The 21,167-nt window shown below is 47.8% G+C and overlaps 1 long non-coding RNA gene and 1 pseudogene across 1 annotated transcript; both read right to left on the reverse strand.

The window, feature by feature from the left end:
* Positions 1 to 13,988: 13,988 nt before the first annotated feature.
* Positions 13,989 to 17,784, reverse strand: LOC137153857 (zinc finger protein ZIC 4-like; annotated as a pseudogene).
* A 961-nt stretch (positions 17,785 to 18,745) lies between these two features.
* Positions 18,746 to 20,358, reverse strand: LOC137153881 (uncharacterized). The gene is made up of 2 exons (XR_010919915.1): positions 20,281 to 20,358; positions 18,746 to 19,292 (listed from the first exon to the last, which is right to left on the reverse strand). It is a non-coding gene; the product is annotated as an uncharacterized lncRNA (long non-coding RNA).
* Between the last annotated feature and the right edge of the window lie 809 nt (positions 20,359 to 21,167).

The raw sequence follows: 21,167 nt of genomic DNA on the forward strand, positions 1-21,167 counted from the left end.
GCCTCTGCACAACCGGTATTTTAACATAGGCCTGAATTTCCTACCACAACTTGCAATAGCATTGCTTTTATTTTAGACATTACTTTGAAGCATTTGTGTGTGTGTATATATGTGACAGACATTTTAATTACCACTGGTCTTTTTTGTGATAGCAGAAATGAGAGAGAGAGAAATCTCTTATAGAAGCTTATTGGATATACTACACCTACCAGGAGAGTTGACATGGTAAATCAAATATCATATACACTGTCATGTAAATAAAGACGTAGTCAGACTTTCTTCAGGTATGTAGCATTTGCTGTACATGTGTAGGTGGCCAGGACTGGATTTTTATAGTCTGCCATTTAAGTGTGGATTTGGACCATTTTTGAAGTGACTATTATTTAATAGGCTGGAAAAAGCCTCTTGGGGCTGTTATTATCTCTCATGCAAATGCATGTTAAGACAATTTGAAAACGCATATTATGTTCTTGATGGACTGCATAGCTTCTGTGGGGCTGCGAAGGCCCTTTCTATTGTGTCACTCCGCAGTAGACAGCTAGCGCTAAGCTATCTGTGCGCTGCGTGACATAGGCATTGGGTAATAGAAGAAGGAGAGTGGATCCCTGTGGACTTCAGACCAAAAGCATTACTTACAGGAGAAATTAGTCTAATCACTGGAGTGGGGAAAAGCTATAATTCAGTCTACCAGCTGGAATGGCTAAGGGAGAATTGGCCCAGAAATCCAAGGTAAGCAAGTTGACGAGGAGAGTAAAACTTTGGGGGATGATTTAGATAAACCTGCCTGGGTGGTTTCAATCATTAATAACAGATATTTTAGTGTGATGCTGCTCCACTTTTAAGCTACGTGTCTTCCAGGAAAGGAGCGCATAAGTCCATTATTTTTCAGGGAAAGGATAATGGACAACACCAAGACACCTGAGGTGTTTAATGCCTATTTTGCTGCAGTCTTCACTAAAAAAGGTTAATTGTAACCAGATGCTTCACACAATTAATATTAACAACAAAGGGGAAGGAACACAAGCCAAAACAGGGAAATAACAGGTGAAAGAATATTTAGGTAAGTTAGATGCATTCAAGTCAGCAGGGACTGATGAAATTCACCACAAGGTACTTAAGGAATTACCTGAAGCAATTTTGGAACCATTAGTAATTATCTTTGAGAACTCGTGGAAGCTAAGAGAGGTCCCAGAGGACTGGAAAAGGGCAAATATAACACCTATCTTTAAAAAGGGTAACAGACAGAACTCAGAGAATTATAGACAAGTCAGCCTATCTTCAGTACCTGGAAAGATCCTGGAAATAAGTATTAAACAACCAATTTGTAAGCACCTAGAGGATAATAGAGTTATAAGATAATAGTTATGGATTTATCAAGAACAGATCTTGCCAAACCAACCTAATTTTCTTCTTGACAGGGTTACTGGCCTGGTGGGTAATGGGGGAAGCAGTAGACATGATATATCTTGATTTTAGTCAGGCTTTTGACATAGTCCCATGGGACACTCTCAGAAGCAAACTGGGGAAATGTGGTCTAGATGAAATTTCTATAAGGGGATGCAGAACTGATTGAAAGACCGTACTCAAAGAGTAGTTATCAATGACTTCTGCCAAATTGTGAGGGTAGATCTAGTGGGATCCTGCAGGGATCAGTTCTGAGTCTGGTACAGTTCAATATTTTCATTACTGACTTGGAAAATGGAGTGAAGAGTATGCTTATAAAATTTGCAGATGACACCAAGCTGGGAGGGGTTGCAAGTACTTAGGACAGGATTAGAATTTGAAAGGACCTTGAAAAATTGGAGAATTGGTCTGAAATCTACAAGATGAAATTCAGTAAAGACAGGTGCAAAGTACTTCACTTAGGAAAGAAAAATCAAATGCACAATTACAAAATTGGGAATAACTGGCCAGAGAGTTGTACTGCAGAAGAGGATGTGGCTGTTGTAGTGGATCACATATTGAATGTGAGCCAACAATGTGATGCAGTTGCAAAACAGGCTAATATCATTCTGCGGTGTATAAATAGGACTGTCGTATGTAAGAACGGGAGTAATTGTCCCACTTGACTAGGCACTGGTGAGGCCTCAGCGAAAATAATTTTGCATCCCACACTTTAAGAAAGATGGAGAAAGTAGAGACAGTCCAGAGGACAGCAATACAAATGATAAAAGGTTTAGAAAACCTGACCTATGAGGAAAGGTTAAAAATACTGGGTATGCTTAATCTTGAGAAAAAGAGGATTGAGGGGGAACCTGATAACAGTCTTCAGATATGTTAAGGGCTGTTATAAAGAGGATGGTGATCAATTGCTCTCCATGCCCACTGAAGGTAGACAAGAAGTGATGGGCCTAATCTACAGCAAGGAAGATTTAAGTTAGATATAAGGAAAAACTTTCTCACTGTAAGGCTAGTTAAGTACTGGAATCGACTTCCAAGGGAGGTTGCGGAATCCTGTCATTGGAGGTTTTTAAGAACAGGTTGGACAAGCCCCTGTCAGGGATAATCGAGGTTTACTTGGTCCTGCCTCAGTGCTGGGGGCTGGACTAGAAGACCACTCAAGGTCTCTTCTAGCCCAACATTTCTATGATTCCATCCACTGGAGAGTGAGGAACTTCTGAAAATGTAAGGAACAAACCCTGGGGATTAATTAGTTCACGTCTGTGAAAGGCTTTGAAGTTCTATATAAGGCCTAATATTATTACTGCTAATTAAAAAATAACGAAGTGCCGCAATTCCATTAATAAGGGATGGGGAGGAAGAGATCTGGCACTGCCCCATGGCGGGATATCACCATGGATAAGAGGCATGCATGGCACCAAAAAGTAGGAGGATCTCAAGATTACAGTCTAAACATTGCAGTAAGAATAGCTTACATTTGGGCTTATTTTGTGTTCTTGCTACAGCCCATAAGAGCAGACTCATGCTTCTACCATTTTCTGCTCTCGTTACAACCTTTGGGCTAGATTCAGAAGCAGAAATCTGTCCGAACCGACTCATCATTTTTGTTTCATTCAACTCAATACAAGTCTGTGATTCATGAAGAGTTTATCGTGTTCTGATGCACGGATCAGGAACGGATCAATCACCAGCCAAATTTAATAAAAGGAGCCTTCTTCTTGGGAAAGGAGCTCGTTACCATGCCAACTATCGATCTTCCCTGGCCAGCTGCTGTAAGTCGCAAAATGGGGGTCCTGATGGGCAGGTCCATCTCCCTGCCTGCAGGAAATGGGGCCTATTTCAACCTCTTTATTTAAAAGGCTTTTGAGACAACCCTATATTATTTTAATACCGTGTCTATGTAATTCTTTGGGAAAAGCTCTAGAGTGCCTCAAACTACTGGAACTGATCCAGAGTCTTTCTTTTACTTCCCAGTATTACAGAGGTGGAAATATAACACAGAAGAAATGCTGTTCATTGCACCATAGCTAAAGAGAGGGCAGTTAACGCATTGGATCTGTTACTGTCCTAAGGAGAGAATGCAGAGTCATTGGGCTAGGTTGTCAGGTGCCAGATGCCTAGCTCTCGTTTGGTGTATGTACATTGTTTATTGACAGCCAGTGGTGTGCACAGATGCTGCCTCTGCAGCTGCAAACAGGCATTTGCCTTGGCAAAGGCAATCATTGCATGCTACTTGCCCCACTTTTGTATTCAGAGATCTTGTTTCTATCAACTAAGGCTGCGTCTACACATGGAGTTCCCTCCTCCCCCAAAACACCCCATTATTGCTATCACCAGTTCAACTCATAGAAACATAGGAATCACCAGCTTGGATCAGACCTGAGGTCCTTCTAGCCCAGTATCCTGTCTCTGACTGTGGTCAGCACCAGATGCTTGAAGGGAAGGTGTCAGAGCCCCACAGTAGGCAGATGTGGGATAATCTGTCCCCCTTCCCAATAGGTCTCATTCTCATCTCTGATAGCTAGCGACTGTGCTTTGGGATTTAAGCCAAAGTTTAAATATCCCTTCCAAGAATTGTGTAGTCTTTAGTTAGGATAACTTGGAATATCCTTGATATCCTATAAATATCCAATCCCTTGTAAAGTTCTTGGCCACAACTCCTTCATAATGAATTCCACAGCTTGCTTACACGGCGTGTAATAGGTAACAGCAATGATAGCATAGACAGGATTTCCGGCAGTCGCCAGCACTGTAGGTATCATGCCTTTTAAATCTGCTCAGAGCATGACATGACATGACGTGATAGAAAGTGTGAGGAGCAATGTTTGAACAGCATGATACTGAGCCAACACTGTGTCAGTCTGAATGTTCAGAGAATGTGTTTTCCAACTTCATAACCCTACTCTGGCCTCAAAAGGGGGCTAGTTAATGTGCTGCAATCAGAGGCGATGTGCCTGTTTGTCCCAGGTGAATTCTGTCTTTCCACCGACACATATAGCAACTTTTCTTAATTGTTTCCATGGCGTTGATTATCAAGCATGATTCCGATGGTTTCAAACTTCCCCAGATTGATCCCCACTCAGGACCTCATCCCTATTTCTCCACCTCACCCCAATACAGCATGAGACAGGTGGAATCCCCATCTGTAGAGAGACAGAATTCATGTTTACGCTGTACATCCAGAAGACTGACGTGCCCCAGAATGTGTGACGCACGAAGGACATCCATTCTGGGGTGCCCTGTCCTCCAGCTGGAAGAAAGCGCAAGAACTCAACCTCTGCCCATGTAAATATGGCTGGAGTTACAGACAATCAGGGTGGGTGTAAGGCGGCAAGGAAGAGAGAAGCAGTGGGAGAGTATAGAATGAGATTGAACAGATGATGAGGAAGGACTACAAAAGGGAGATCTAAAAGAACATGGGGATGTGGGGGTAACAACAGAACTAGAGGAGCTTCAGGAAGATTTGGCAGCATGTGGGTGAAGAAAAGGATGGCACAGATGTCTATCAAATACCCCCCGATTTGTGGTGTGCCTGATGACCCACTTTGCAATGTTCAGTGGTTTTTTGATTTGCACTTTATTCGCATTCCCCTCGTGCTCTGTCTCAGAACCAGAGAGGGGTGGATGCAGATGATTATCTACACACCACACAAATTGTTCTGGTTGAAAAGGGAAGAGAGCCGTATTCTGACTTCTGCCATGTGATGTGTATCATGCCTGCGTGCGGGGGAGGGAGAATTTTACAAAAGAAGCTGTGATGCATCCCGCAAACCCGAGATCCAGATCTGACTTTGCACTTGCAAGCCTTTTAATGACGTGTAGGGTCACACGGACTGTCTTAGGTAATAAATTCCAAAACAAGGCAAATTCACATAGATGATTGGCCACCTACAATGATGAAATACATCTTTATCGTCCAAAAATATATATATTTTTTTAAAAAGGAGCAGACGCACCCAAAGTTCACACAGGAAACCCCCAATGTTTCAGAGCACAAGTAACGTCCTCTTGGATTCAAACATTTTCTTCACACGAAGCAAAGTACTAAAACGTCAGCCCGCCTAATCCAACAGCTGCGGGCTCCTCGCTCTCATTTTGGACCTGATCCAAAGCTCACTGAAGTCCATGGAAATTGGATTTGAATGAGCTTTGATGCACACCAGTGTTCCATCTCCACTGGTGATTGTTGAAACAAGTCAATGGACATTTTAAGCCCTATGCACCTAATTTAGAAGTGGTGCATAAGATTAGATTCCCTTACACTAATTTACACTCCTATAGTGTCTGTCTACACTTTGGAGCTGGGGATGTGAGTACCTGCACTAGATTGCACGGAGCTAGTGCACTAAAATTAGCAGTGTAGACAGGGCAGCTTATACCCTGCTGCCTGCGCTACCACGGCGACGCTGCTATTTTTAGCACACTAGCAGGATGCAGTTAGAATCACAGCCCCAGCTCCAAGTGTAGACATGCCCTTCGACTCCCCTTCTTGCACTCGCTTCTGTACCCTCGAGATGCAAGTGAGAGCCACTTCGTCCCCTTTCCAGGTAGGCGGAGCGGGTGTAAGTCAGCGTGGGGAGCCTACCAGAGAGTGGCAGGGCCTACGTGAGGATAAAATGGTGTTAAGTGGCTAGGAGAGATTACTGAGCTCAGTAACTTTTCTTGTTCATTTATATCGGAAAACTAGAAGAAAAAAAAACCCTTAAAAAACTACTTGGAGTGACTTGAAAGTAGCTAACTGTGACTTCGCTGGTCTGTGTAACCACGCACTCCGCTCCCTGCTATCTAGTCCCCTACTGCCCATGGCCACCATCTGCTTGTTGCATCCACGTTGTAAGCTCTCCGGGACAGAGACGTCTCCACCTACGTGTTTGTGTAACACTTAGCACAATGGTACCCTGATCCTGCTGAGTGAAGCCTCTACGTGCTGTTTTAATACAGCCCATAAGTATTAATCAAGCACACCGTGCATGTGGCAGTGATATTCATGTGCTAAATTACCCAAATTGATTAGACTTGACCCCCTGATCTCTGCCCGACTATTCCATCACCATCAGATCTTATTCCAGCCTTCCCAACCTCTGTGTGTGTGAGACCAGACTGACCCCTTTGCCAGCCTCTCAATCAGCCATCACCCAGGCACGGTTTTAAAATTCAAGCTGCTGGACAGGTGTTTCCTCCTCCACTTCTCCCCGTTTCCCCTACACTTACGCATGGAAAATTCCCCCAAACTGCACTGGACTGAGCTGGAGGCAACTCTCAGTCCCAGAACAGTGGCAGATTTAAGGCCTGGCGTTTGTGGTTCTGAAGGGTTTTTATATTATTATGTATTATTCGTATTGCAGTAGCCCCAGTCATGGACCAGAGAGCTATGCAAACACAGAACAAAAAGCTGGGTCTTGCCCTGAAGATCTTACATGTCTAAAGAATAAGACAAGAGATGGATACACATGAAAGCATGAAGGTAGTTGGAGGAGAGGCATGATGGGGTTAATCACCAGGCCTCTCATGAATAATGTTTCCATTCCGAACTCATGTCAATACAACCTTTATACCACACAGTCGTGTATTTTCTCTCTCCATCTGCCTATGTGTATTGGATATGTACAGATAGCTAGATGTCTTTATTGTTATTTATTATTGATATTACTGTAGCACCAAGGTGCTTTAGGCATGGATCAGGACCCCCTATTGGTGCTAAACAAACACTCTGTGTGTGTGTGTGTGTGTGTGTGTGTGTGTGTGTGTGTGTGTATGTGTGTGTGTTATAGAGAGAACTTCAGAAACCCCATCCCTCAGGTAAAAATGCAAATACTATAAACCCTTCCCAATTTGCTCCTAATACTTAAAATCCTCATAATTTATACCACTTCATAGCCCATGACTTGAAATTTTCTCCCCAGTCCTTTTTCATCAAGAGAGAGAGAATGAATTATGTTAGACAGAATGTAAATAACTATATTTCAACAGTTGTGTGACACTCTCCAACTCCCTGATTTTAAAGATTTCATCCGATATCATCTCTCAACCCCAATCTGAGGCCCACCATTCATAGATCAATGAGTAACTAGCCGGGCTAGGTGTTCAGACTTGAAGAAAGGTAATTTCAGATCATTCCAAATAATTTCCAGTAAAAATTTCAAATTTCCTTGGGCTCAGTTCTGAATTGCGGGCGATGTGCACACAGCATCTGAAAGCAGAACACAGTCCTTCTCTGTACAAAGCTGGCACTTCGGAGCTATTAACCTGTACTGCTTTCCACATTTCTGCCATCCTCAGAAATGCCGTAATCAGTACGAACTGGAACGATTACTGCTCCATCTGCGTTCAATATTTTTCTTCCATTGAATTGGATTCAGTGATAATTCGGTACCTCCACATATATTTGTTTTCATCATCTTCTCTCTCTATATCTGAGAGTGATGTGAATTCAACAAATTGAAGAAATTCTTTAGTAAAATCCACTAGGAGATTGTCTGGGTACTTCTGACACAGATGTTTGATGCCTTCATTGACTTTGGAACTTGAAATGTTAGGTGAAAAATTTGTCAGTACACTAAAGTTTTTGTCAATATTTTCATAAGCCTCGAGCTGTTGTTCTAATGATGATTGTGATTAAGGTGTTAGCTCTGAAGGCCTCCTTGTCACTGAATGAATGGGCAGTTGCATCGTCGCATATCTTCTGTCTTCTGCAGCATTTGGCTGACTTATACTCATGGTTAGCAGTCCTTGCAGCCCCCTGAATTTCATACCCATCAAAACTATCCCTCCTTTGTTGAAGCACAGTTCCAAGACTCCTCATTAGGTTTACAGTATCGGAAAGGGCAATTTGAGCACTTTACAAGTTTAGACTGCACCTGCTGAATGGCTGAAGTATATCATTCCAGATCTCACACAAAACACCAGCTGCCAAAGTACGCATTGCAACACTCAGGACATTCACATCTTTTCTTGTTGCTGATTTTTGAGATTCATCATCCCTGATGCTCTCTCGCGCTTCAAGGATGTTGGAGTATCCCAGAACAACTGCATTCACTGCTTTGGCGTTGTCACTCCACCGTGTCCCTGAGAGTGATTTGGGCACTGGGCATCCCTTTGGTGGTGAATCTCTAAGAATCATCCAATGACTGGTTGATGCAGAGAAAAAATTGTAAAATTTTTGGACAAATACAAAAAAAAGGAACTGCTTCAACACACCAATCCATGGCAGACATCAACTCTGTGTTCCAAAAGCTCAGATCTCTATGAAAAGAAAATCTCACTTCACCAGCATTAACTCTGATGGGTCAGTCCCTTCAGGCCACATTGGAAATGAATGTGTTCTTCATCAATTCGCAGGGCCCTAACTCAAGTTTATGGATGCCTTAGTACAAGGACGCCATAGAGTTTTTCTCCTCCAAGTTTAAAGATTCCCTCATTGATCAATTTGCCCTACATATCAGAGTGATTTCAATTCACATGGCAGTTCCTGAATATGTACAGTAAGTGTTCCAAAGACTAAGTATGTGTGCTTCAGTTGTGCGAAGTGGTAAAATTTTCCCAGCATAAGGTACTAACAAAAAAAATAATTTTGCCCTACAATTCTGATGCAACCAAACACATCGCCATTTATATCCTGGGTAATAAATCAAAATGGCACAAACTCTCCCAGACTGAACAGAATTGGTTTCTTGGTTTCTTTAACAAACATGGCATCAAAAAAAAAAAAAAAAGCCATCCTACCCTCTTGAAAAGCCAAAATGACGCCTTTCATACAGCACCGCATCAACTCTCTGCTCAAAACAGCAAAACGAGGGTGGGAAATTTCTTTTGGAAAAATAGAGGAATATGCGGAAAGATGAGATCTTGCAGACCCTTATGTATAAAGTAGAACAGGCAGCTGTGTGTTATCATCAGATTAATATATAATATTGGTCAGGGAATACTTTGATCTGGATACCATTCAGGTATTCAAATACTATGGAGACGAGAGCCACATAAGGACCTAGACAGGTAGTTGGTGTAGCTCCCTAGAAAAAAAAAAAGTCATGTTGACTCATGGTTGGTGTCGCTTGTTTTCTTTTGTGTTTTTCTTCCTCTCTCTTTTTCCTTAGCTAAATGTTATGCCTTTTCTTTGGCTGCTTTTTCAGTTTTCTTTCTTATTTTCTATTATCATGCAAACACGTCATACCAAAGCAATGTAATTAATCCATAGTTTATTTGCTGATTAACTTATGGCTTTCATAATTAATATTGGTGTGGTTTTACCGCTCTTTCCTGTATGCCTTTTATTTGCAAACACTCTTCAAAACCTAATGAAACGTGATTCATAAAAAATAATAACATGAGTCCCGTGTAGTGATTTCTATGCAGTTTTGCACTAGTCATAGCAAGAATTTGGTACAAAGTCTACCAAAATCTCTTGCCATTGTTGTATCCATCCCCTTGTTCTGAAGGTGCAATGATTATGCCACAAATCACAATATTATCTAGTTTCACAAAATGGAATCTTGATGACTTCTCTAACTACAAACACCTCTTCAATCTGTTGTCCAAAGATCAAGAATGAATGTAGAAATCGTCATGCTGATTTTAAGGGTAGATGAGATTTATGAAGAAACATGTAATTGTCATGCAATCGTGATTTTTAAGATATGGCATGTAGATAGAGCCAAGAGCTCCATCTTTTAAGGTGCTGGGCTTGTCTTAGCTTCAGTGAGAGTTCAGGGCCCTCAGAATCTCCGACGTTATGCTCCAAGTGCCTTATTTATATGCATGATAATTCTCTTCCATCAAATCAACCAGGAGGGATCGAAAGACCCGTCATTATTTTCAGCTTCCTAGAAAAGAAAATCTATCTACCCTTCTTGTATCGTCCCTTTTGTGCATTGTTTGTATAGTCTGACAAATGGGTGAGGTTTTTAATTCCCTGTGTTCATGCTAAAAATATACCAAAAATTAATTTCAGCAACGAAGTCTACATTTAAGTGCTAATTCCTCTATTTTAGTTTGGGTGAAGGGTATATGTGAGTACCAACAGGCATCCAGGTAGAAAGATTCCCTCCGTCCACCACACACAAGGCTAAATTGTGCCTTCTTTACTCCAGCAAAACTCTCATTAAAGTCAAGGGGCCGTATGCTCAGCTTGTGTAAATTGTCACAGCTCAGTTGAAGTTGGCTATGACAGTTTACCCTAGCTCAGATCTGACCCAGGGGAAGATTTGCTTGGGCTCAGATGGCAGAAATAGACCCATGCTGTAGACATATATGTGCAGCAGCTACATGCTTTTCTGTCAGCATGTGAGAGATAACACTGACTGCAAGTTAAAGTTAAGCATGTGCTTGAGTGCTTTGATGGACCGGAGCTTAGAGGCCAAATCCTGCCACAATTGACATGGATATGTTATCAGTGTAAATGCTGCATTCCCTCTGCGCCGCTAGTCAAAGGAGGAGAGAAGCTGCTCCAAGGGAGTTTATCCCCATGAATGTTAATGCCTAACTATGGGCCAAATGTTGCTCTGTTGCACTGATTGCATTGGAGTTGCACCAGATTTACACCGGAGTAACTGAGAGCTGAATTTTGCCTTGCATGTGTCCGTCAGAAACCTCATTTCTTCTCTTGTATGTAAGAACCTGGCTGTGTCAGAAATGCAGCTTCCTTTACTCTTCCATGACCAGAAACAATTTCTCTGTGTTTGGTTGGTGCCCTACCACTAACCTGCATTTCTGTCAATTTCATCGAGACACACGTGTTGTAAATAGTAGCTGGCAGGACAGATTGCAGTAACTGGGGAGCCTTCTTCTCTGTATATTCACGCACACTACCCAACCACGTGGAGAAAGTCAGACTGCTGTAGACATGGTAAAATTCTCAGACCTCAAAGCCCGATCCTACCATTTGTAGAGATCACTGGGGATCCGGAGTACAGAATGTCTGCAGTATGCCTCTATCTAAAACAAACAAGCTAACAAAAACTCGACAGCAGATCTCGTTGTAGGCAGAACTCTGCACTGCGTCTGCACATGTTCGCTGCCCCACCAATCACGACTCCAACTTCTCCCAAATAAAGAAGACAGTCCCATTTATAGAAGGGGAGTTGCTCCCTTGTAATTGAGAGGAAAATGTGGGACTCTGATCAGCTGACTAGTTCCCTTAGAAGCTGGTTTAGGATTGCAATTTTGGGTTTGTTTTGGTTTTTTAAATGTGGTCTGTTTGTTTATTTTATTTTATTTTGCATTTGGTGAAGATTATTTAAAAGTTAGGTAATTATGTATGATCGTAGGATCTGAGTGTTTTCAGTTTTATTGAGACTTGGTGCTAGTTGGTGTTTTCCTTAAAGCCCCAACTCGTGGAGTCCCGTGATTAGGTGACAATCCAGGTTTTCATTGTTTAAAACAGTCATTTTCCAGCCCTGGTGACTGTGTAGAAAAGCTTCGTCATTTAAAACTCCAGTGCACACTAAAGTGTGCTCAAAAACCAGAAAGCAAAGAAAAAAAAGTACCCTCCTGTATTTCAAGCCAATGTCGTGATCGAGGGGGTCTGACTCATGATTTTTTAATATTTGGGGCTGTCAATACTGTGATGAGCTCTATAACTAAATGCATAATTTATTCATGATTCATGGTAGGAAATGATTTGCTAAAAGAAGTCTAGTTATGTGTCACTTGCATGTCTGCAGCTTTAAATACCACTAAAATACCTACCGCTCAGAGAGTTGTATTCCTGCAGTATCATCCCCCCCTCCCCCCGCTGCATGGCTGCTTATCAGAAATTGTTATTTGCTCCCCCAAAAAATATCTATAAAGCAACATTCAGATGGGCCTGAACCAAACTTTACTGACGTCACTGGGAGTCGCTCACGTCTATGCTGTTTATTTTCTCATCTCTTTTACCGCACCCACGGGCCCTAGAGAGTCCTGGCTTTCCCCTAACACAGCCTTCCCTACCCCCTTAACCATGTCCCCTTGTGTTGTCCTGGAGCACCGCCTGGATTCCAGCGAGGTATATTGTTTGCAAATCACAGAATACCTTAGGAGCCTACTCATGCGGTCCGGTTAACACCCCAAGGGAAAATTGTGTGGCAGGATTTGGCCCTAAATATCTTGTGTCAATTGTACAAGCAAAACCCACCGAGCAAAGCCCTAGTGCGTCAGCCAGAGCCCAGCCCGGGCCCTGCCGTTAGAAATATTTACCTGCACTGAGGAGGACTTTCTAGGACTCTGTAATGACCCCACCTCACCCCTTCAGTGTGATAATGTCTCTCCTCCCACATCCCGCGCTCTGCCTGGGCTGGAAGACCCACTAGACGCTGAGGCAGCAGCAACCCGCCTGAAACTTCAGATTCTACTCCCGTTTACACACGTGCAAATCCGGAGTGACTCCACTGAGGGCGGTGCAGTAAGTGGAGCACACTGGGAGCCCTCCCTTTGGACTGGAGCGTTCAGCCGGAGACAGCAAGCGTTTGCTCGTCAGTGGGGGGCTCACGGAGCCCTCCTGTGTCGTTCAAATAATCCTCGGGGGGTGTGTGGGGGGGGTTGATGTCTGAAAACTCGGGCCCTCTTTAGAGCAGACGCGGATGCCCAGAGAGGTGCGTTTTGCTGAGGCGGATACAACTGGAGCCCTTAGCCGCCTCCCCCCTTCACTTCACTCCGGAGCGGATCCCGGACCCGGTTCGCTCAGAGCCGGTTTGGAGCCGGCGCGCAGCCACAAGCGGCTGGCAGGGAGATGGAAGCACGGCTTTTATTGGCAGCCTTCGGGAAGGAAAGGGCCCCCCCACTTTCCCACTCCGCCTCCTGCCGCCCCCCCGGCTCTGCTCAGCGACCTGGGGGGATTTCCCTTTACATCTGCGCGGCCGCGCAGACCTGCGCCCCCAGCTGCGCTGCGCTTCGACCCCACGTGCACTGCTGCGATGGTTCCGTCTGCGGCGGCCCACGCAAGCCGAGCGCCACGTTTACACCGGCCGCGGCGCCCGTTTGTTACCCCGGGTCTCGGCCTTCCCCCTCCGGGTGGTTCCAACGCGTTTGTCCCCAGCGACCGTGTCCGCTTCTCCCTCCCCGGCAGCGTGAGAAATAGGCGCGAAAAAGCGGGGCTGGCCCCGTGGAACCCTGCAAACGGCGTGACTTCGGTTCGCCAGCTGCAGACCAGGCGCTCCGCAGGCCGGAACTGGCATCCTTCCAGCCCCCGGGGCTGCACTGGGAGATTTGCCCGTTCGCGTTTCCTTCTCAGGGCCAGGGCGTGCGCGGCGCACCGTTTCCTTCCCAAGGGAAGCGGGTGATTCGGACTCCCGGACTCCCCATCTTCCCACGGGCGTGCACGGCAGGCGAGCGGGGCGGGAAGGACAAGCCGGGAGGTCAGCCTGGCCGAGGAGCGGCTTGTGGCAAAGGCTGGGCTCCCCTGGGCCGCGTTTTGGTGGGGCGGAGGAAAGTTCAGCATGAGTTCAGCAAGCGGGCGGAAAAGCGTTGTAGGGCGTTTGGTGTCTGAACTAAAGGGCATGTCTGGGGGACAGAGGGACACATTCATCCATCCATCCGTCTATCTATTCATCCATCTATCCATCCATCTGTCCATCCTCCCATCCCAGCACAGACATCCCTCTCCAGTTTCGCGATTAGAATTGCGCATCTCCCCGACACTCCGGTCCTCCTGAATCCGAGCTGGGTTCTGGGCCACAGGCTGCGGAAAGCGGTTTCCTCTGGAGCCATACATCCGAGGAGAGGGTGGCCATGCGCTGTCTGCCCGGCCCACGCGGCTTTCTCCGCTCGCTGCCTATGTACAGCTGGTTGCTCGCGATCCGCTTTTCGTGGCTGGCTCGGATCCAGAGCGCCCAGGACGCACAAACTCCGCGAAACACGAATTGGCCTTTCCTCTGTCCGCGGCTCTGTGGGGAGCGGGTAACGGGGAGGCAGCTCTCTTTGTTCCCATTCGAGGTCTGCAGAATGGAACCTCTGAGCCCCGGTGAACAGGACCTCAGGATCGGGTCCCCAGAAGATCTGCCAAGGATCAGAGTTCCACATGCAACACCGCAAAAAAAAGAGTTACAGGACCAAGTTGTAACAGGATCACAAAAATGTCTTCCTAACTCTTGATCATGAGCATCTTTTATCTCTCTGACACGTAGTGAAATTGCCAAGGGCATCCAAAGAGAATTGCTAATAACGGATGGTCTGGGGAGTCTGCAAAGAGCTGATTAGGAATTATGTGTGTGTATAGAGAGATGGATGGATATACAGCTAGACAGACAGACAGACTGGATTGAAACTACTCCACGTTTCACGTGGTGCGCACAGGAAAGCAAAGCATCCCTCGCCTTGCTTTGCTTGTCGTCGGGGTGGGGCTGGCCGCGGAGAATCGCGCTCAGCCAAAACGGTTTCGGGTGATCAGGCACGGAACGGTTTAAAGTGACCCCGCCAAGCCTGACTTTTAATGGAGACTTTTCAGCTCGGGGGACGAACTTGGCAACCTAAAAAGGAAAAGCCAGAGAGCTAGACCCGGGGTGGCGAATAATCCAGCTGCATTGTCCACGGGTGGAGTCTGGGACACGATTTCAGCCGACTGCGCTGGGGGGGGGGAGGCGAGAGGTTAATTACAGCTACTGATCACAGCTACCCGCTGCCGTCCAAGAACCAGCTGCACTGGCCGGACGTCGGCAGTCCTGCTGGCGAGGCCTGGGTCACGGGCTCCAGCCACGGGAGACAGGATCCACACGCGAGTGAGTCTCTAACGTCCAGCACCGCCACGAGCCGTGTCATATCTTCACCTCCCCACCCAGAGCTACCGCTAAGGGCCGCTCCCTGCCACCCGGCGTGCCCGGGCCTGGCGCACACCCGGCGGGTCATTTCCAACCCCCGCCGGCTGCGTTTCAACCCTCCACCGCCAAACCCGCCCCTCCCGAGCAGAGCCGCACGAAGCGATCCTGGCTGCCGCACGCTGAAGCCACCACGCACCTTTCCCGCGCTGGAGATGCCTCTCCCCGGCCAGAGGCGCCCAGCCACGTTTTTTGCAACAGCTGCAGGAGGCTGGAAATATGCCGGTGAGAACAAAACCCAGAGCGCGCCGGCGGGAGCAGAGCACCGGGGTGCAGAGCCCCGCCGAGCCGGCCACGCGGAGGATTGAAACCCGGGCGGCCCGGTTCCCTGCCCGGCAGGTCGTGCCTAGGCACGGCGGTGCGCCCCTAAAATCACAGCGCGCACCCTGGCTTGGATCGCGGGTGGGGGAGGCCTTTCCAGCCGCCCGTGCGGTCCTGGAGGCAGGGCCAGGCTCGTGTTCGGTGCGCAGACCGCCTTCAGGTGTTTGCGCAGGGCGCTGGGGTGGGTGTAGGCTTTCTGGCCCCCTCTGACTGGGCAGGGGTACGGCTTTGCCGATCGAGTGCCCGTGGGCGTGCTTCTCCCTGTCCCTGCCGCTGGCAAAGCTCCTGTCACACCCGGCGAAGTCACACTTGGACGGCTTCGCCCCTGCAGGAGAAACCCGATAATGCTCAGCCGACGCCAGCGAGCTTGTGTGGAAGCGGCGCGAGAACGTGTTAGCAATTCAGAACCTAGCACTTGGAGGATTTCTCTGTCCATGCCAGGCCAGTACCTTCTCCTCTCCAGTTACACCTTCGACTCCCCTGCACTGCCGAGCTGTCCTGTGATCTGCAGGCTGGGGGGCAGATCCGCCATCACAGCGCATGCCTTACATTAGGGCACAAATACACACATCCACTAATACCCAGACTCGTTCAGGTGCGGACAATCATCGTCATCATTGGTCATGAACAAACAAAGCGCCTGAAGTCACCACCCCGCTGCAAGTTCCCGCTCTGCCTCCTGAAAGGAAGCGTGACATATGTTTTACTCGTGTCTCTGCTATCAGGATGTTGCTGCCTTTGTCCGGGTGGATAGACAGATGCAGCCAGACAGAGAGACACTTTCCCAGCATGCCTCTAAAATTCTTGTTTTGAAAGATTTGTTTCACGTTTCGATTTTGTCCAAACTGGGATCTAATGCTACATAACCCTACGTAGCATGTTAGTCTTTCTGCACATCGTTTACTCGGGGTTTTTTTTCTCTCTTCTGTACAGATTTAATAAAACATTGTGCACAGGAAACAGTATTTGGGGGGGGGGGACGACAGACTTGAAGGGATCTTAAAAACGAGGGACACAAATCCAATTAGACAAAAAGCTGGGGCCAAATTTGGGCACGGTCAGTCCCTTTTTACAGGAAAACTTGGAGAAAAGCAGACGCTGCTGAGACATTTCTGTCACTCCCAGCTCTGTCCCTGTCTTCCTGCTAACAGCAGAATGACTTCCCTTTTTGTTTCCTGTGACATAATCACATGAAAGAAAACTCATTTTGTCAAGAGCTATAGGAGTCGATGGGAAGATAATGCCACTGAAACTTGAGTGTCTGAAGGGGAGGGATGTTGGTTACCTTCAGAAAATATTCATATATTATTGACTGAAGCACTGTTAATTGTGGGTGGATTTGTGGGGGGCGGGTTTCCCTTTGGACAGTAGCTTGAAGAAACAGAGATTGAGGAGGAGGGGAAATTTCAGGAACAACAATCGTCATTAATTTTCAATTATGAGTCAAAAATTACAGCGAAAATATTTCCCCATGTATAGTCAGCACGAGAGGTAAACACATGCAGCGGCTCGGGGGCTTTTCCATTCAAAAAGAAAGGAACATTTAATAATCAAGTGTAATTTACTCTTATTTGATTGTGATGTGGGTTTTACTGCTATTTCAACCCTTCCAAGTTCCGGAAGCAAATGATCCTCCCACCCCACCCCAGATCTAGGTATATTACCATTGCTACTGCAGTCTGACTAGCCTGGGTGGGTTCTTTTATGTGGCTTCAGCTTTTCAGACCTTGCAAACCCTTCCCCACACCCAGGGAACGGGCACAGAAACGGCCTTTCGCCTGTACGCACTCTGAGGTGCTGTATGAGTTTGTGTCTGGCTTGAAAGGGTTTTTAAATGTGGTTGGGCTGCTCTGGTCCCCCGACGTGCTGCAGGGTGACATGGGGAACTAGCTCATGCACGGTGCAGGATGTTCTGGAGCAAGCTGGCACTGAGCGGTGTCCTCTGGTCCCAGTCCACTTGCAGATCAGTTCTTGTTTAGCGGGCTGTGCTGGGTGAGGGAGAAACGCGTCGGTTTCTCTGGGGCTTGCCAGGTCCATCGTTTTATCCCCGTCTGGACTCGAAGTGCCGGGCTCCCGTGACTGGGCCGTGGTGCTGGGACCTGCTTCTCGGGTCTCTTGCAAACCCCCGGGCCCCCTGCGCCTTAGAGTTTCGGGTGCTAGCTTTCTGCTTTGGCAAAGCCAGTTTGCCACTTCCCCTGTGGTTGGGTGAGTCTAGGCACCCGGCCATATTTAGGAGCGAAGAGGTTCTGGATGGATTCTCCTCTGCAACTCCGGGCATTGTTGGTCCTGGGGATCTGGCTTTAGGGGTGAGATGTCCCAAGGCCATGACCAGAGGCAGGCTGGAGAGGGGAAACCCGGGGGCTCTCCAGCCATGCACCGAGAGTCTGGCAAACTGTGGGCGGAGGAGGGATTGCCGGTGGGGCTGCCCTACACCTCCCAGTATACCCAGGGTGGCTGAGCTCGGTCTGATGGTGCCCAGGGCAGGGCAACTCTTGAACCCCGCCAAGCCTGTCCCATGTGTGCTAGGCAGGTGGATGGGAACCTCCAAAATGAATGAATCTCCCCCCCCCCTGATATTTGCCTACTTAGTGTCCATAACACACCCAGCCAACGTGAGGCAGGAAAAGGAGAGAGAAAGACCTACACAATAGCCAGGCAAATTGTCGGCACCTCCGGCGTTTGGAGAAGTGGGTGCTGTGCTATGCCCCCATCATTCAGAGCCCGTAAAGTGCTGGTAAAAATGCATCTAAACATGCTGCCGTGTGATGTATAAAAGCACAGCGGGGTGAGCTGCTCGCCGAAAAGGGAGGTGCTGATTGGCCGGGGCTGGGCATGATTGACAAGAGCTTAGTTTGGTAAAGAGAAGCCACGCAAGCTCGCACAGCAGGCTTTCCTCTCTGAAATCTATCACCCCAGCCTTTGAAAAGCGCCGCACACTCGAAGGGAAATCAGGTTTCCCGGGCTCGCTTTCTAGTGCGCTGACATTTCTTTAAAACACAACGAAGATCAAAAAAAGAAATCAAATGTGTCCCAAACACAATGTTTTAATTAGTTTATTCGGCGCGTTGCCTTTCATCTGGGGGAGGTATCAGGGAGCCCCATCCTTCAATTAACACAGCGCCTGCCTCCGCCCGGACGCAGGCGAACGCTGAACTTTCCGCTCCGTAGATGCGAGGAAATGCAATCACGGCAGCTCTCGGGAGGGTTTCCAGAATAAACGGGGACTCCTTTACAGCCAGGAGGGAGTGGGCTGGGGTCCCGGGAAACGCCGGCTGCCCTGCCTCGAAAACCCCGGGGGAGAAATGAAATGGCATGTGCAATTCGACTGGTATCAATATTCACTTCCGCCCGGTCTGTGTGACAACGGGCAACCCGCCTGGGAGAACGCGCTGTTAAGATCCCACCGAGGGAACTTAGCTGGAACAAAGACCCATAATTGTCCTGAGCTGGGGTCCACACTGGAAACGCCACCTTTCGGGGGCGAGGGGGCAAATGACAGTCCGGCGAAGTTGAAATGCGCCCCAGTCTCGACCAGCGAGGCAGTCGCTTTCCCCCTGTCTGTTTACACTAAAGCGATCACGCTCATTCTTGTCTCAAACAGATTTCTCGTTGGAAAAAAAATTGTCTCTTAATCTGAATTGAATCCACTTGGTGCACAGCAGACTGGTTAAAGAGTCGCTTAATTCTGGCCATAAACGCGTTAGGCATTCTGCCGGGATAAAGCGCCAATGCAAGACTTGGGTTTATTTCCCAGCGGAGGCATTCCTGCTTTTCCTGCCAGTACGCCTGCAAAAAACGGAGCGAAAACTTTACAAACCCGGTCAACTTCGAATCCCGTTTGCAATACCCATGTGTGGATCCGGGAGACAACGACCTGGTTATTGTAAACGAAAGACAAATGCCTGGGTTTCTTGATGCGGCTAGAGCATGTAATAGACAGTACATTGCATCGGAACGAAGGACGTGATACTGAAATGTTGGCACAGACATGGGTGGGTTGGTTGGCTGTATCGGAAATATATCCTCAAAATAAAGTCAGATGGTGAGTTGTCTTGGCCGGCATTTCAGTTTTAAATACGGGCAATTACTGATCATTACTACCCCTTAACTGGTGAGTTGGCGTAAGTAAAAATAAACAGATCTACAGAAATCCACAAAGAAATGCAGAAATCCTAGTAACACTGGAGATTTTCGTACTCGTTGTAGGAGAAGGAAAAGATCACGTTTTGCTAATCTTTTGCCCCTCCCCATCTGGGTGTAGATTTAATTTTTTAGGACAAATAGTCACGTTCTGGAAGTGATATTTTAGACTGGAAGTGGTTGGCTAATTAAATTAAACAGTCGCCAACGAGGGACGTTTCACTAACGCTGAGTCCTCTTCCGCAGTGAACGAGCAGGATTGCTCTCGGAGCACATCTGCTCCTGGCCATGTAAAAGTAGGGAATTGAGTGTACCAGCCACTGACTTTGTTCCTGGTCATTGCCTTTGTTAGTTAACCCGGGTCTGCTGAAAACCCGCGATCTCACCCAGGAATTTCGGACCGGTCTCCGGTGCTACCGGACAGGCAAATCAAACGGGTTCATTGCAAATAAAGCCGGATGGTTTAGACGCTGAAAACGAAGCACGGACTAGTTTAAACGCTAAACAGCTCATTTGGCAGCAATAAGAAACCCTTTACTGCAGGTTTTCACAACCGTGCGAGCGGCTCCGAGAGGCGGGGTCGGGTTGTCACTGCTGTAATTACTGCTAATCATAACGATAAATAGACACGGACCGACACCCACTAACACCCGCTGCACCCCAACGCCGCGCCGTTTATCTACGGCGCCTTCCTGCGTTTGGTCATTCCCAGACCGGGGCAGGGCTGCAAACTTCTTCCCCTGACCCTCGCTCCCTATGAACTGAGCGGGGGCGGGCTGGCTCCTGCAGCCGGCGCACGGAGATGAACAGGTGATGCGAATTATCGCCCCCATTTCGGTCTGCATTTGCGTTCAGAGGGAGATTTGCAAAGGCACGGGCAGGTAAAAACGCCCTCTCCCAGGAGCGCAAAGTCCTACACCTGGAATTAAATGCCCACCTAGGAAGGGGGAGTTTCCAACCCACCAGGAGCGTCTGTAAACGTAGCAGGAGAAAAGGCTGAATTCTCCTCATCTCATTGGGGGGCGGGTGTGTGTGTGTGTGTGTGTGTGTACACGTCTGGTTTAGGTCAGTGCCGTGTGTCACTGAGAAGTGAAGCACCCCGGCCGCAGCGACACCCAGCAAAATGAATCCGTGCCAACGATGCTTCGGTGGGTTTTCCCAGAGACCGTCAAATATTCAACACGTTGTTGTCAACGTTTCCGCCCGGACGGTGGGAGCTCAGCCCTGGCAGCGCGGGGTGCTCCAGGATTTTGCCGGGACTTGAGAGCTGGTGATACCCGGGGGGGAATCTCAGCCTAGTTCTTGGGGGACACCGCGTGGACACAGCGCTGGAGTAAGACGCGGGGGGGGGTGTCAGAATCTGCCCCCGCGCCGCGCATCCCCCGCGCCGCGCATCCCCCGCGCCGCGCAAGTTTCCTGGAGGAGGGCGCCCAGAGCAGCCCGGCAACTTGAGCCGAAGCTGCCGGCGGCGCATCCCCGTCTGCTGAACTGGGGGAGAAACAATCCTCCCCCGCCCCCCCC

This window comes from Emydura macquarii, unplaced genomic scaffold, assembly GCF_026122565.2.
Source record: "Emydura macquarii macquarii isolate MOO-44397 ecotype Brisbane River unplaced genomic scaffold, CSIRO-AGI_Emac_v2 contig_1253, whole genome shotgun sequence".
NCBI classification, from domain to species: domain Eukaryota; kingdom Metazoa; phylum Chordata; order Testudines; family Chelidae; genus Emydura; species Emydura macquarii.